Source organism: Paramisgurnus dabryanus, chromosome 9, assembly GCF_030506205.2.
Source record: "Paramisgurnus dabryanus chromosome 9, PD_genome_1.1, whole genome shotgun sequence".
NCBI lineage: Eukaryota > Metazoa > Chordata > Actinopteri > Cypriniformes > Cobitidae > Paramisgurnus > Paramisgurnus dabryanus.
Window position 1 is genome coordinate 6018446 of NC_133345.1, and position 13654 is coordinate 6032099.

The 13654-nt window shown below is 40.5% G+C and overlaps 10 non-coding genes and 6 pseudogenes across 10 annotated transcripts; all 16 read right to left on the reverse strand.

Annotated features, from left to right (window-relative positions):
• Positions 1-13: 13 nt before the first annotated feature.
• LOC135725378 (5S ribosomal RNA) lies at positions 14-132 on the reverse strand (annotated as a pseudogene).
• Positions 133-252: 120 nt separating this feature from the next.
• On the reverse strand, positions 253-371 carry LOC135724765 (5S ribosomal RNA). Its single transcript, XR_010524425.1, has one exon. It is a non-coding gene; the product is annotated as a 5S ribosomal RNA (ribosomal RNA).
• Positions 372-497: 126 nt separating this feature from the next.
• Positions 498-616, reverse strand: LOC135722367 (5S ribosomal RNA). The gene has a single exon (XR_010522103.1). It is a non-coding gene; the product is annotated as a 5S ribosomal RNA (ribosomal RNA).
• Positions 617-4623: 4007 nt separating this feature from the next.
• On the reverse strand, positions 4624-4742 carry LOC135724339 (5S ribosomal RNA). The gene has a single exon (XR_010524008.1). It is a non-coding gene; the product is annotated as a 5S ribosomal RNA (ribosomal RNA).
• A 120-nt stretch (positions 4743-4862) lies between these two features.
• LOC135724766 (5S ribosomal RNA) lies at positions 4863-4981 on the reverse strand. Its single transcript, XR_010524426.1, has one exon. It is a non-coding gene; the product is annotated as a 5S ribosomal RNA (ribosomal RNA).
• Positions 4982-5106: 125 nt separating this feature from the next.
• LOC135726894 (5S ribosomal RNA) lies at positions 5107-5225 on the reverse strand (annotated as a pseudogene).
• A 126-nt stretch (positions 5226-5351) lies between these two features.
• On the reverse strand, positions 5352-5470 carry LOC135725869 (5S ribosomal RNA; annotated as a pseudogene).
• Positions 5471-5595: 125 nt separating this feature from the next.
• LOC135764010 (5S ribosomal RNA) lies at positions 5596-5714 on the reverse strand (annotated as a pseudogene).
• A 6105-nt stretch (positions 5715-11819) lies between these two features.
• LOC135761784 (5S ribosomal RNA) lies at positions 11820-11938 on the reverse strand. Its single transcript, XR_010538366.1, has one exon. It is a non-coding gene; the product is annotated as a 5S ribosomal RNA (ribosomal RNA).
• A 125-nt stretch (positions 11939-12063) lies between these two features.
• LOC135726546 (5S ribosomal RNA) lies at positions 12064-12182 on the reverse strand (annotated as a pseudogene).
• Positions 12183-12302: 120 nt separating this feature from the next.
• LOC135724767 (5S ribosomal RNA) lies at positions 12303-12421 on the reverse strand. The gene has a single exon (XR_010524427.1). It is a non-coding gene; the product is annotated as a 5S ribosomal RNA (ribosomal RNA).
• A 126-nt stretch (positions 12422-12547) lies between these two features.
• Positions 12548-12666, reverse strand: LOC135722369 (5S ribosomal RNA). Its single transcript, XR_010522105.1, has one exon. It is a non-coding gene; the product is annotated as a 5S ribosomal RNA (ribosomal RNA).
• A 125-nt stretch (positions 12667-12791) lies between these two features.
• On the reverse strand, positions 12792-12910 carry LOC135722370 (5S ribosomal RNA). The gene has a single exon (XR_010522106.1). It is a non-coding gene; the product is annotated as a 5S ribosomal RNA (ribosomal RNA).
• A 126-nt stretch (positions 12911-13036) lies between these two features.
• Positions 13037-13155, reverse strand: LOC135722371 (5S ribosomal RNA). Its single transcript, XR_010522107.1, has one exon. It is a non-coding gene; the product is annotated as a 5S ribosomal RNA (ribosomal RNA).
• A 125-nt stretch (positions 13156-13280) lies between these two features.
• Positions 13281-13399, reverse strand: LOC135725379 (5S ribosomal RNA; annotated as a pseudogene).
• A 120-nt stretch (positions 13400-13519) lies between these two features.
• On the reverse strand, positions 13520-13638 carry LOC135724768 (5S ribosomal RNA). The gene has a single exon (XR_010524428.1). It is a non-coding gene; the product is annotated as a 5S ribosomal RNA (ribosomal RNA).
• Positions 13639-13654: the final 16 nt, after the last annotated feature.

The following is a 13654-nucleotide window of genomic DNA, read 5'->3' on the forward strand; positions in this document are numbered from 1 at the left end:
TTAATTAATTAAATGCTTACAGCACCTGGTATTCCCAGGCAATCTCCCATCCAAGTACTAACCAGGCCCGACCCTGCTTGGCTTCCGAGATCAGACGAGAGCGGGCGTGCTCAGGGTGGTGTGGCCGTAAGCGAGTGCGGACTTGATTCGAGAGACACTTCAAAACTAATGTGGCAACGGCATGCCATGGGAGAACGCTTACAGAAAGGACGCATTCATGGGAAAAATGACATAAAAAATTAATTAATTAAATTCTTACAGCACCAGGTATTCCCAGGCGGTCTCCCATCCAAGTACTAACCAGGCCCGACCCTGCTTGGCTTCCGAGATCAGACGAGAGCGGGCGTGCTCAGGGTGGTGTGGCCGTAAACGAGTGCTGACTCGATTCGAGAGACACTTCAAGGCTAATGTGGCAACGCAATGACATCGGTAAATGGTTACAGAAAGGACGCATTCATGGGAAAAAATGACATAAAAAAAATAATTAATTAATTAAATGCTTACAGCACCTGGTATTCCCAGGCGGTCTCCCATCCAAGTACTAACCAGGCCCGACCCTGCTTGGCTTCCGAGATCAGACGAGAGCGGGCGTGCTCAGGGTGGTGTGGCCGTAAGCGAGTGCTGACTCGCTTCGATAGACACTTCAAGACTTATGTGGCAACGCCATGACATCAGTGAACGCTTACAGAAAGGTCGCATTCATGGGAAAAAATGACATAAAAAAATAATTTATTAATATAAATGCTTACAGCACCTGGTATTCCCAAGCAAGTTCCCCTCCAAGTACCTAAGCGATCGTCAGCCGTCCAATGGTTGAGCAGAGCTGAGGAGCGATCAGCCAATGGTTGAGCAATGCTGAGCAGCGACAGCCAATGGTTGAGCAATGCTGAGCAGAGCTCGCGCTCAACGGACCAATCATTGAGCGAGGATCGGAAAACGTCATCTAATTTATTCAGGACTGGTAAATATTCACATTGGAGTCGGTGTCATTGAGGAGCGATTCGACTGTGTTTATTTACTCACACAGGTACGTTTGTTATGTTTGTGTGCCAAGTAGTGAATGAAACACGATATGTTTTTTGATAATTTGCCTGATATTCAAGGTTTTACATGATAATATCTCGTTAGCGCCGTACTGACACCACCGATTGACTAGGCTAGCACCACTTGTTTACATTAAAATAGCTAAGTTTGATATCTGAAATGCGTTTAAAATGCGACCAGATTATTGATTTTACATGTTGAGACCTTGACAAATGTATTATTACTTTGTGGACTCGAAATGTAAAGCTTAAATATGGTTATATTAAATAATATATATTTTATATTAAACGAATGCACTGAAAATGAATTAATGAGCTGCCAGTCGCCGATGAAATGACCTAAAAATCCCTGGAAATTCTTCAAAAACGTGATCAGACTCACTTCTTAAGACCATAGAGATGTTGTTACAACAGTGTGGAGTTTAAATTCACTGTGTAAATATGCTTTAGAAGTGTAAACTTGTCAATGATCAATGTGATCATATGGAACAGACTGACTGTTAAAATACCACATAATGAATGTTCTGCATTGTTTTTATAGATTCTCAAGGGAAGATCTACAACGACGGCCAGGGCACCATGCAGTACGTCACCAGCGTGCTGAATGAGTGGGGTCAGTTCTTGACCACGGTGGTGGTGGAGTCCGGGTCCGAGCGGTGTTACGCACACATGGCCAGAGGTCTGGTCGCCAGCTTTTGCCGTGCCAACGCTCCTGCTCCAAAGGTTGTGTACGAGGACAACAACTGCTGTCGGTGAGTTCAATAACAGTTGAAACCTATGATGAAATGGATAATTAAACATGTAACACACCTACACAAAATGTCATGATATCATTTTCAGTGACAACGGATTCAGAACAGCCCAGAAGACCAAGTTTGCTGCATGAGGTACGCTCAGGCAGCACATGTGACCGAGGACAGTCGACTGCTCTACCTCCTCCTCCAAGATGCTGAAGAACCGAGCACCGGACAATCAGCTAACCTCCCCCAGCCAGGTCACGGCTTCTTTGAAGGGACAGTATAAGAGGATTGCAGAGTGAGTCCGAGACAACCCCATCCTCGGCGGTCTCCCCACTCCACTGCCCAACTTGAACGCCAAGTCCTTTTCGACCTTCACTGCCACGGAGGAGAAAAATGCCAACTACGGGGTGATGGTACTGTTGAAGGTGATGCCTCACCTGAAAGTGCTGTCTGATGCACCGTTCCCAGAAGCTCCTGTGCTGCCAACATCCCTCACAACGCCAGACCGGCCTCAGGTCCAATACCAGCACGTTCATCACGAGGCTGGAAAAAGGCGTGGTGAGAAGCGGGGGTAAGTTGTCAAAAGCACTTTGTTTCACCTGTTGGCTGTGGAGAGCAAATAGCACACATGTCATATCAATACTCATTACATGTTTATTTTATATTTCCAGATTATTTGTTGAAGAGCCAAAGCCTGTGTCTTCTGTGAACCAGCCCGTTCAGCCCATGGCGTCGTCCTCCTCCACTCGGCCAAAGCCTGCTGTGCCCACCACCATTCTGCCAAGGCCTGCTGCGTCCACCCACCTCCGGCCAAAGCCTGCTGTGCCCACCTATGGATCACCCCGTATCGTCAGCACCCATACTGCTGGTTTTCCCCGCACAGCCGCAGGTTCCCCCGTCTTGTTTCGTGGGCCATCGTGCAGCCAGGAGCTTTGTACCTCCAGCACCAACAGTCAAGGCATTCATGCCGAATAAGTCCTTGCAGCCATGTGGGGCTTGCCACATGGCTAATTGTGGTGGACAGTGGAAGAGGTACACACCTTCCAAGGACAAAGTGGCTGAAAGCACCCAGAAGATATTTTCCTACTGTCCATACACTGGGAAATCCACAACATCTGGGTTTGACAATGTGGTGTACGAGTTAGAAAAGAGGAGAACTGTGTAAATAACTATAAATAACTGTGTAAATAACTTACCTGTGTGATGCCACTTCTCCTGTGCCATCTGTAGGAGAGAGAAAAAGGCTTGTTTGTTTGTTTGTTTGTTTGTTTAAGGCTTCAGCAAGTACAATCTATTTATTTATATAGTTCAAAAGTAAAAAAAAATGCACTTTACAGTTTTGCTTAAGAATGTTCTTGTATTTGTTTTTATTATGATTTATGTTGCTGTTAAAGTGCACTTTGTAGTATCTTTTTTTTTATACAAACATGTTCTGGCCTATGTTCGATATCAAGGCCAATCTAACCTCATTAATTTTAACTTTAATCAGTTCCGACCTAACACAATCAGTTTACATACCCTTTAGTGGTTGTTCATGTTCAGATAATCTGTGTTTTTGTCATGCGTGTTGTTTGTTTGTCTTTGTCAGCTTCATATCTTTGTGATGTTTGTATGTCTTTGTCTGCTTATGTTTAACCAAAGTTTGCCAAAGGAAACACACAAAAAAATGTAACAGACAGGAATTGCTTGAGCCTTTATTTGTTGATTGGTGATCTGAGTTTTTGGATAATCCTGTTTGGATAAACCGGGCTTTGGCCTGTACAAACCAATTGTTAATTTTTATCTTAAGTACAAGTTTGTGTTTTTAATTGTTAAAGGTATTGCAGAGGATTTTCTTTTTCCAGGTGGATCATCAAGACTATTGGTCCTCTTAGTTGTCAATCAGGAGTGTTGCGCAATTGCATTTTTTTTTAAAAGTGGAGAAGGTGGTTCTTTTCTAAAATTCGAGAAAATCCTCTGTTACACCTTTAAGTGTTTTTGATTCTTATTAATGTTATTTATGTGTGCGTGTCCTTGTGATGTTTGTATGTCTGTCAGCTCCATGTTTAACTAAATGTTTGCAAATGGTAGTAAATGTTTGTCTCTCATCCTGTCTCGTGTTCTAGCTCGTAGATCTGTACCTTGTTGTGGTGAGAGACCTTTAAACTAAACAGATCTTGTTTACTTGTGTTTTCATGCATTGCTTTTTAAATGAAACACATTCTGGGTGAAAAATAAAAGTTGTAAAGGTATTTCAAGTGTGTTGGAGTCTCTGTACTGTATGCTTGGGTTTCAGAAGGGGTGGGATAGTGTAAAAAAAAACATTTAAGCAATTAAAAGTCTTCCAGACAAAGTGAGAGTAAATTAATACAGTACAACCTTTCCTAATTCAGCCCAAAAAATGTAACACTTGCACACTTTTTCACTTGACTATATGAATCTCATCACCAGCTACATCAACTCAACCTATGAAAATAATAAACAAAACATTCAACAGATTAGTGGATTTTAATAAATTAGGCCTGTAAATGTACAATTTATATAAACAACACTTCAGTAGTTGACACCATCCGTTTTGATCACTTTCGATCGATCCCAGGGTTGAGCAATATGTACTTGCAGGGGTCATGAGCCATTCCCAGGCGGTCTCCCATCCAAGTACTAACCAGGCCCGACCCTGCTTGGCTTCCGAGATCAGACGAGAGCGGGCGTGCTCAGGGTGGTGTGGCCGTAAGCGAGTGCCGACTCGAATCGACAGACACTTCAAGACTTATGTGGCAACGCCATGACATCAGTGAACGCTTACAGAAAGAACGCATTCATGGGAAAAAATGACATAAATAAATATTTATTTAATTAAATGCTTACAGCACCTGGTATTCCCAGGCAATCTCCCATCCAAGTACTAACCAGGCCCGACCCTGCTTGGCTTCCGAGATCAGACGAGAGCGGGTGTGCTCAGGGTGGTGTGGCCGTAAGCGAGTGCGGACTTGATTCGAGAGACACTTCAAAACTAATGTGGCAACGGCATGCCATGGGAGAACGCTTACAGAAAGGACGCATTCATGGGAAAAATGACATAAAAAATTAATTAATTAAATTCTTACAGCACCAGGTATTCCCAGGCGGTCTCCCATCCAAGTACTAACCAGGCCCGACCCTGCTTGGCTTCCGAGATCAGACGAGAGCGGGCGTGCTCAGGGTGGTGTGGCCGTAAACGAGTTCTGACTCGATTCGAGAGACACTTCAAGGCTAATGTGACAACGCAATGACATCGGTAAATGGTTACAGAAAGGACGCATTCATGGGTAAAAATGACATAAATAAATATTTAATTAATTAAATGCTTACAGCACCTGGTATTCCCAGGCAATCTCCCATCCAAGTACTAACCAGGCCCGACCCTGCTTGGCTTCCGAGATCAGACGAGAGTGGGCGTGCTCAGGGTGGTGTGGACGTAAGAGAGTGCTGACTCGATTCGAGAGACACTTCAAAACTAATGTGGCAATGCCATGCCATTGGAGAACGCTTACAAAAAGGACGCATTCATGGGAAAAAAATGACATAAATAAATAATTAATTATTTAAACGCTTACAGCACCTGGTATTCCCAGGCGGTCTCCCATTCAAGTACTAACCAGGCCCGACCCTGCTTGGTTTCCGAGATCAGACGAGAGCGGGCGTGCTCAGGGTGGTGTGGCCGTAAACGAGTTCTGACTCGATTCGAGAGACACTTCAAGGCTAATGTGACAACGCAATGACATCGGTAAATGGTTACAGAAAGGACGCATTCATGGGTAAAAATGACATAAATAAATATTTAATTAATTAAATGCTTACAGCACCTGGTATTCCCAGGCAATCTCCCATCCAAGTACTAACCAGGCCCGACCCTGCTTGGCTTCCGAGATCAGACGAGAGTGGGCGTGCTCAGGGTGGTGTGGACGTAAGAGAGTGCTGACTCGATTCGAGAGACACTTCAAAACTAATGTGGCAATGCCATGCCATTGGAGAACGCTTACAAAAAGGACGCATTCATGGGAAAAAAATGACATAAATAAATAATTAATTATTTAAACGCTTACAGCACCTGGTATTCCCAGGCGGTCTCCCATTCAAGTACTAACCAGGCCCGACCCTGCTTGGTTTCCGAGATCAGACGAGAGCGGGCGTGCTTTTTGTTTTTTTTTTTTTTTATTATTATAACAATCATATTCACACAATTACATAATTTCTATATATTGTTTAACATTACATATAACACAGTGAGAGTGCTTTTATAACAGAAAGACTTCTTTAAAAGTCTTTTGGCAGGCACAATCTTAAATCCCACCAAAAAGAAGAAAAAAAAACATCATTATAAAATATTTTAAAACATTTGAAAGTTCAACATATTTTTTCCACACTAAAACAGTCTCTTCCACATATTTAAAATATTATACAGATCAACCATAATCGTCAGGCATTTTCCAATTAAAATCTTCAAATATTATACCCACATCCTTAGTAAAAACATTATAAAACTCCTCCACATATTTAAAATATTATACAGATCAACCATAATCGTCAGGCATTTTCCAATTAAAATCTTCAAATATTATACCCACATCCTTAGTAAAAACATTATAAAACTCCTCCAACCTATTTTGCTCCTTAAAATAACAGTACAAATGCTTTAAGTACATCTCAACTTTTCTTTTAAACACTATTTCAACATCCATAACAGTATTTTCTTTTTTTGCAACAATTCTTCTTTCCCATATTGCACTTTTAATCAGCATGACAAACAAGTTAAGCGCTTTTCTGTTTTCACATGTTTTGTTTTCTCCCAGCATTATCACCTTGTTCCAATCTATTCCTTTATTATCTTGTTCCCCTCTCAACCTTTCAAGCAAACCTATACATTTTTCATTAAAGTTTTCCAATTTCTTACAACATAAAAACACATGTAAAAAACCCTCATCTTCTTCTTTACATACTTTACAAGTTGCATTTTGCTCTCTCCCGATTTTGTTCAATAAAACATCAGTAAAAATTGCCTTGTGCCTAATTAAATATTCTAAGGTCCCCAATTTTGACTCAATTATATTCCCCCTCATATTGCTCCATATATGTTCTTCTTTCAAGTCTTTGTATTTCTGTAACCAGTATTTATTCACCACAGGTTTCTTAAAAATACAATCTCTAAAAAACAATACAACATTTTCACAGTGCATTCTTTAAAAGCTCTTATTTTGTCTCCCAACATGACATACACATCTTTCTCTTGTTTCCCTTGTTCTTTATTATCAATTTTCCTGATCCAATCATCAGGAATTGCACTTTTTATTATCTTAAACTTATTTACAATTTCTTGTCTACTATATTCTTCTTTTGCTTCCTCCATAGTGTCCACAATGTACTGCACAGGTAAAAATCCCTCCTTAAACTCGTATAAAACATCTCTCACTTTTGTAATTCCCACATCCCACCAATTTTTAAAAAACACTTCTTTACCTTGGTTTACAATGTTCTTGTTTAAAAACAATGGTTGGTTTAAAATACACTCTCTTCCACTAGGCATGTACTGTACACAAGTTAAAACTTTCCCCCATGCACTCATAATTTCCTTGTAAAAATCTGGCACCTTTTCCGTCATCCAAGCTTTAGTTTTCATCCATAAAATGTCTTCTCCCAGATTAAAATTACCACATTTGTTTAAAAAATATTGCATTGTTTTTTTCCATACCATTACATTCCCATCATCCAGATACTTTTTAACCATTTTAGCTCTTAAGCTATTTTTTCTTTGTGCTACATCTATAAGGCCCATCCCACCTTTCTCTACAGCTCCAATCAAAGTGTCATATGCTATTCTTGGGGGTTTCCCTTCCCATATAAAGTCTAAAAAACATCTCTTTAATCTTTTTTCAATCCACAGAGGCATATATGACACATATAAGACATACCATAACTTAGACATCATTAAAACATTTGAAATTAAAACCTTCCCTTTAAGACATAATGTCCTTAATTTCCAAAAATGTAGCCTTCTTTCAATATCTTCTAAAATAGTTGCCCACATTGTTTCATTAGCTCTCCTTTCATCGTCCCCCATTAAAACTCCTAAAATCTTGATTTCATTCACTTCTTTAAAAGCAAAATCACTTGTTAAAGCTTGCACATTCCCACATCTCATATACACAGTTTTATCCTCGTTAATTTTTCCTCCAGATGCTTTACAAAATTGTTGTACAATTTTCATTGCACATTCAACTCCCTCCCTGTCTTTCAAAATAAGCGTAGTGTCATCCGCATACTGAAATATTGCTTCTCCTTCCACGTTCCCTTCTATGTGAATACCTTTTATTCCTTTTTCTTTCCTCATTGCCAACCCCAAGGGTTCCGCGACTAAAGAATATAATAGTGCTGACATGGGACACCCTTGTCTTATGGATCTTGTTAGTTTAAAACATTCAGTTAAAAACCCATTACATTTAATTCTAGTTACCGGTCCATTATATAAAATTTTCACCCACTTTATAAAATTTTCTCCAAATCCAAAACGGTTTAAAATCCCAAATAAAAATTCATGTTCCACCCTGTCGAAAGCCTTTTCAAAATCTAAACTTATAACATATCCCTCCAATGTTCTCTCCTTCATGTATCCAATTGTATCTTTAATGCTTAGGGTCGTATCAGCTATGTCTTTCCCTTTGACCCCATACGCTTGATTTGTCTTTATTATTCTCGGCATCACTTCTTTCAGTCTGTTTGCTAAGATTTTTGATAAAATTTTCAGATCGGTGTTTAACATCGTAAGCGGCCTATAATTCTTTAGTTCAGTTTTTTCTCCTTTTTTCTTATATATTGTTTTCATCAAACCCATACCCATTCTTAGATTCATCTGCCCTTTATTAAAGATCTCATCGTACACTTCCTTTAAAATACTGGTTAACATATCCCTAAAAACAATATAAAACTCACTCCCCAACCCATCAATTCCAGGACTTTTGTTTTTGTTTAATTCATTTATCGCTCTTTCAATTTCCTCTTCACTTATCTCTTTGTCACAATCCTTCATATCTTCCTTGTCTATTTTAGTTGTTATCTGCTCTAACATTTCTTCTTTTTCATCCTGCACTCCCTCAGTTGTAAACAATTTTTCATAATACCTTTTCATTTCTTTTAAAATTCCTTCATTACTCTTTACTTCTTCTCCATTCTCCTTTTTAACTACTTTTATAATTTCAGCCTTCCCTTTTCTTCTTTCTAGATCAAAGAAAATTTTTGTACATTTTTCACCTTCAACAAGAAACTGAGCTTTACTCCTTAATCTTGCACCTTCATATTTCTTTTCTTCCATTTCTTTAAGTTTATTTTCCAATTCTTTTATCTTTAACATGTCCTTATTACCCTGATTTATCTCTTTTTCTAAAATCTCTCTTATTTCCTGTCCATTGTATTTCTTACATTTCTCAATTAATCTGCACAATTTTATTGTATGAATTTTAACTAAATATTTTACATTTTCCCACCACAATCTTTTATCTTCCATATACATTGCATTTCCTTTTTCTTTTTCAATTAGCGTCTTTATATCTAAAACATACCCTTCACTTTTTAAAACCTCAGCATTTAAAACCCACACGCCTGGACCTCTCTTTAACGTACTCCAGTCAATCTGCATATATAACGGCTTGTGATCACTTAAACTTGTTTCATCGTATCTCACATTATCAATAAAAACCTCTAAATTCCTCTTACACAAAATAAAATCGATTCTTGTTTGACACATGAAATTCCCCACCCTTTGTCTTCTTGAGTATTGCCTTCTTTCATTCCTTTCTCTCCAAACATCCACCAAGTTATTGCTTTCCATTATTGATTTTAACTCTCTCCTTCCCATATCATTTCTAAAAACCATTCCATCTGCCATATCTAATTTACTTAACACAGTATTAAAATCCCCCATTAACAAGACATTCTGTTGGTTAGTTAAAAGTGACCTTAAATCATTAAAATAATCTCTCTTTTCCTTTTCCTCCGTAGGTGCATGTACATTTATCACCACCAGTTTTTTGCCTTCATATTCCATTTCTACTGCTAAACATTTCCCAATATCATCTTTATAGATGACCTTGCATACAGTTTTCACATTTTCTCTTATTAAAAAAGCAACTCCTCTGCCAAACCTTGTATCATCATTATTGTATAAAATCTCACCGTTCCATCTTTTCCTTATTTCACATATGTGCTTTTCTTTCCAATTTGTTTCTTGCAATACAATCACGTCTTCATTCTTGAACATTTCTTTCACTTTTTCAAATTTGTTAAAGTCCGAGAGTCCTCTGGCATTAAAAGTTACCAAACTTAAAACCATAAAAAATAAATAAATAAAAACACTCATTGAGTCCATTTCTTTAGCTCATACCATCCAAGTCTTTTAGCAGTACATATTTATCTTTTAGTAAGTCTTTGTTAGTTGTTTTTTTCCTTATTCCTTCCAAACATGGCTTTACCTTAATTTTTCGTCGTCTTCTCTCCACTTTCGGTTTTCCTTCAGCCATTGTGTTGACATCCTTGTTAAAATCCTCATCTTGATCCATTTCATCTTGATCCATCTCATCGTCCAGGGTGTCAGAAGTGTCAAGTGGTGTACATGTTCCTTCCTCCTGTTTAAGTTGTTCCGTCTGTTCTTTAGAATCCTCATTTTGTACTTTACTTTGTCTTTTAGCTAATTCATTCATTTCTTCCTCTGCCATTTCATCTGTAGTGCTCTGTGTTTTATTATCTATGTCCTGTTGTACTTTCTCTTGTTGTTCCGTTTGTTCGCCATTGTCAACGTCAATTACAGGTCCGCCGTCTCTCGTGTCGTTCTGTTGTTTTTCTACCACGTTGTCTCGTTCATGCACCTTCCCGCCCACATGAGTCTCATCGTTGCCAAACCAGCATTCGCACAAGTTTAAATAATTGTCACAGTCCGGGCACTTAACCGCCTTGCACTCTCTTGCAAAATGTCCTCTCTCCTCGCATTTGTAGCACTTAAACATAGGGCAGTCTTTCATGATGTGGTCTGGGCACATGCACAGCCGACAGAGTTTAACCTGATGGCTGTGCATCACCCTGAAGAACTGCAGGCCTTCAGCTGTTTCAAAACGGGAGAGATGCAACTTCTTTAGGGAAGCGAGATTTAATGAACCGTGTGCCATCTTCAATGGTCGTGCCCGGATACAAACGTCTTTTTAATTTAGACAAAGGGGTAACTCCCCACCCTTCAAGTTTATTTATAATATCATGATCGTCTATGTAAGCGGGCAGGTGCATAAACGAGACGACATAGTCTCTGTTTTGGAGTCTCTTTACTTCGCATTCCACTTCTTTTATCCTTATTCCATATTCTAGCAATTCAACATCATCCACATTTTCTAGAGTCAGCTCATATTCATTGTTTTGTTTGGGTCTTACCGCCAGGATTTTCCCTTTTCCAATTTTCTCCGATACTGCCGTAATAATGTCCTCCGCTCTTGCATTCACATTTGTAGTATCCACTGTAATCGTAGCTTCTATTAAGTATTCCTTTCGTGAATTGTACCTTCTTTGTTCTTTGTCTCTTTCATTGCCATCTCGTTGTTGTTCATTCGTTCCATTTTCATTTGCCATTCGTGTCTCTCCTGCCATTTCCAAGGTTGATTCCATGTGTCCGTCCATTTTCACCAAACAAAACAAAAAGCGTATGTGGCAAACTTAAACTCCCCCCGGACAGCGTATGCTGCCAGGAGGGATTTAAACAAACAAAAATAAAAATTAACTATTCAAAATAAACACTGATTTAAACAAACAAAATCAAAATAAATCTGAACGTTTGGTGAGCCTTCCTCACCTACTGCAGCCAAACACTTCCTGGAACGTACCAACTAGCGGGCGTGCTCAGGGTGGTGTGGCCGTAAACGAGTGCTGACTCGATTCGAGAGACACTTCAAGGCTAATGTGGCAACGCAATGACATCGGTAAATGGTTACAGAAAGGACGCATTCATGGGAAAAAATGACATAAAAAAAATAATTAATTAATTAAATGCTTACAGCACCTGGTATTCCCAGGCGGTCTCCCATCCAAGTACTAACCAGGCCCGACCCTGCTTGGCTTCCGAGATCAGACGAGAGCGGGCGTGCTCAGGGTGGTGTGGCCGTAAGCGAGTGCTGACTCGCTTCGATAGACACTTCAAGACTTATGTGGCAACGCCATGACATCAGTGAACGCTTACAGAAAGATCGCATTCATGGGAAAAAATGACATAAAAAAATAATTAATTAATTAAATGCTTAGAGCACCTGGTATTCCCAGGCGGTCTCCCATCCAAGTACTAACCAGGCCCGACCCTGCTTGGCTTACGAGATCAGACGAGAGCGGGCGTGCTCAGGGTGGCGTGGCCGTAAGCGAGTGCTGACTTGATTCGAGAGACACTTCAAAACTAATGTGGCAACGCCATGCCATGGGAGAACGCTTACAGAAAGGACGCATTCATGGGAAAAATGACATAAATAATTAATTAATTTAATTCTTACAGCACCAGGTATTCCCAGGCGGTCTCCCATCCAAGTACTAACCAGGCCCGACCCTGCTTGGCTTCCGAGATCAGACGAGAGCGGGCGTGCTCAGGGTGGTGTGGCCGTAAACGAGTGCTGACTCGATTCGAGAGACACTTCAAGGCTAATGTGGCAACGCAATGACATCGGTAAATGGTTACAGAAAGGACGCATTCATGGGAAAAAATGACATAAAAAAAATAATTAATTAATTAAATGCTTACAGCACCTGGTATTCCCAGGCGGTCTCCCATCCAAGTACTAACCAGGCCCGACCCTGCTTGGCTTCCGAGATCAGACGAGAGCGGGCGTGCTCAGGGTGGTGTGGCCGTAAGCGAGTGCTGATTCGCTTCGATAGACACTTCAAGACTTATGTGGCAACGCCATGACATCAGTGAACGCTTACAGAAAGGTCGCATTCATGGGAAAAAATGACATAAAAAAATAATTAATTAATTAAATGCTTACAGCACCTGGTATTCCCAGGCGGTCTCCCATCCAAGTACTAACCAGGCCCGACCCTGCTTGGCTTCCGAGATCAGACGAGAGCGGGCGTGCTCAGGGTGGTGTGGCCGTAAGCAAGTGCTGACTCGATTCGAGAGACACTTCAAGGCTAATGTGGCAACGCAATGACATCGGTAAATGGTTACAGAAAGGACGCATTCATGGGAAAAAATGACATAAAAAAAATTATTAATTAATTAAATGCTTACAGCACCTGGTATTCCCAGGCGGTCTCCCATCCAAGTACTAACCAGGCCCGACCCTGCTTGGCTTCCGAGATCAGACGAGAGCGGGCGTGCTCAGGGTGGTGTGGCCGTAAGCGAGTGCCGACTCGAATCGACAGACACTTCAAGACTTATGTGGCAACGCCATGACATCAGTGAACGCTTACAGAAAGAACGCATTCATGGGAAAAAATGACATAAATAAATATTTAATTAATTAAATGCTTACAGCACCTGGTATTCCCAGGCAATCTCCCATCCAAGTACTAACCAGGCCCGACCCTGCTTGGCTTCCGAGATCAGACGAGAGCGGGCGTGCTCAGGGTGGTGTGGCCGTAAGCGAGTGCGGACTTGATTCGAGAGACACTTCAAAACTAATGTGGCAACGGCATGCCATGGGAGAACGCTTACAGAAAGGACGCATTCATGGGAAAAATGACATAAAAAATTAATTAATTAAATTCTTACAGCACCAGGTATTCCCAGGCGGTCTCCCATCCAAGTACTAACCAGGCCCGACCCTGCTTGGCTTCCGAGATCAGACGAGAGCGGGCGTGCTCAGGGTGGTGTGGCCGTAAACGAGTGCTGACTCGATT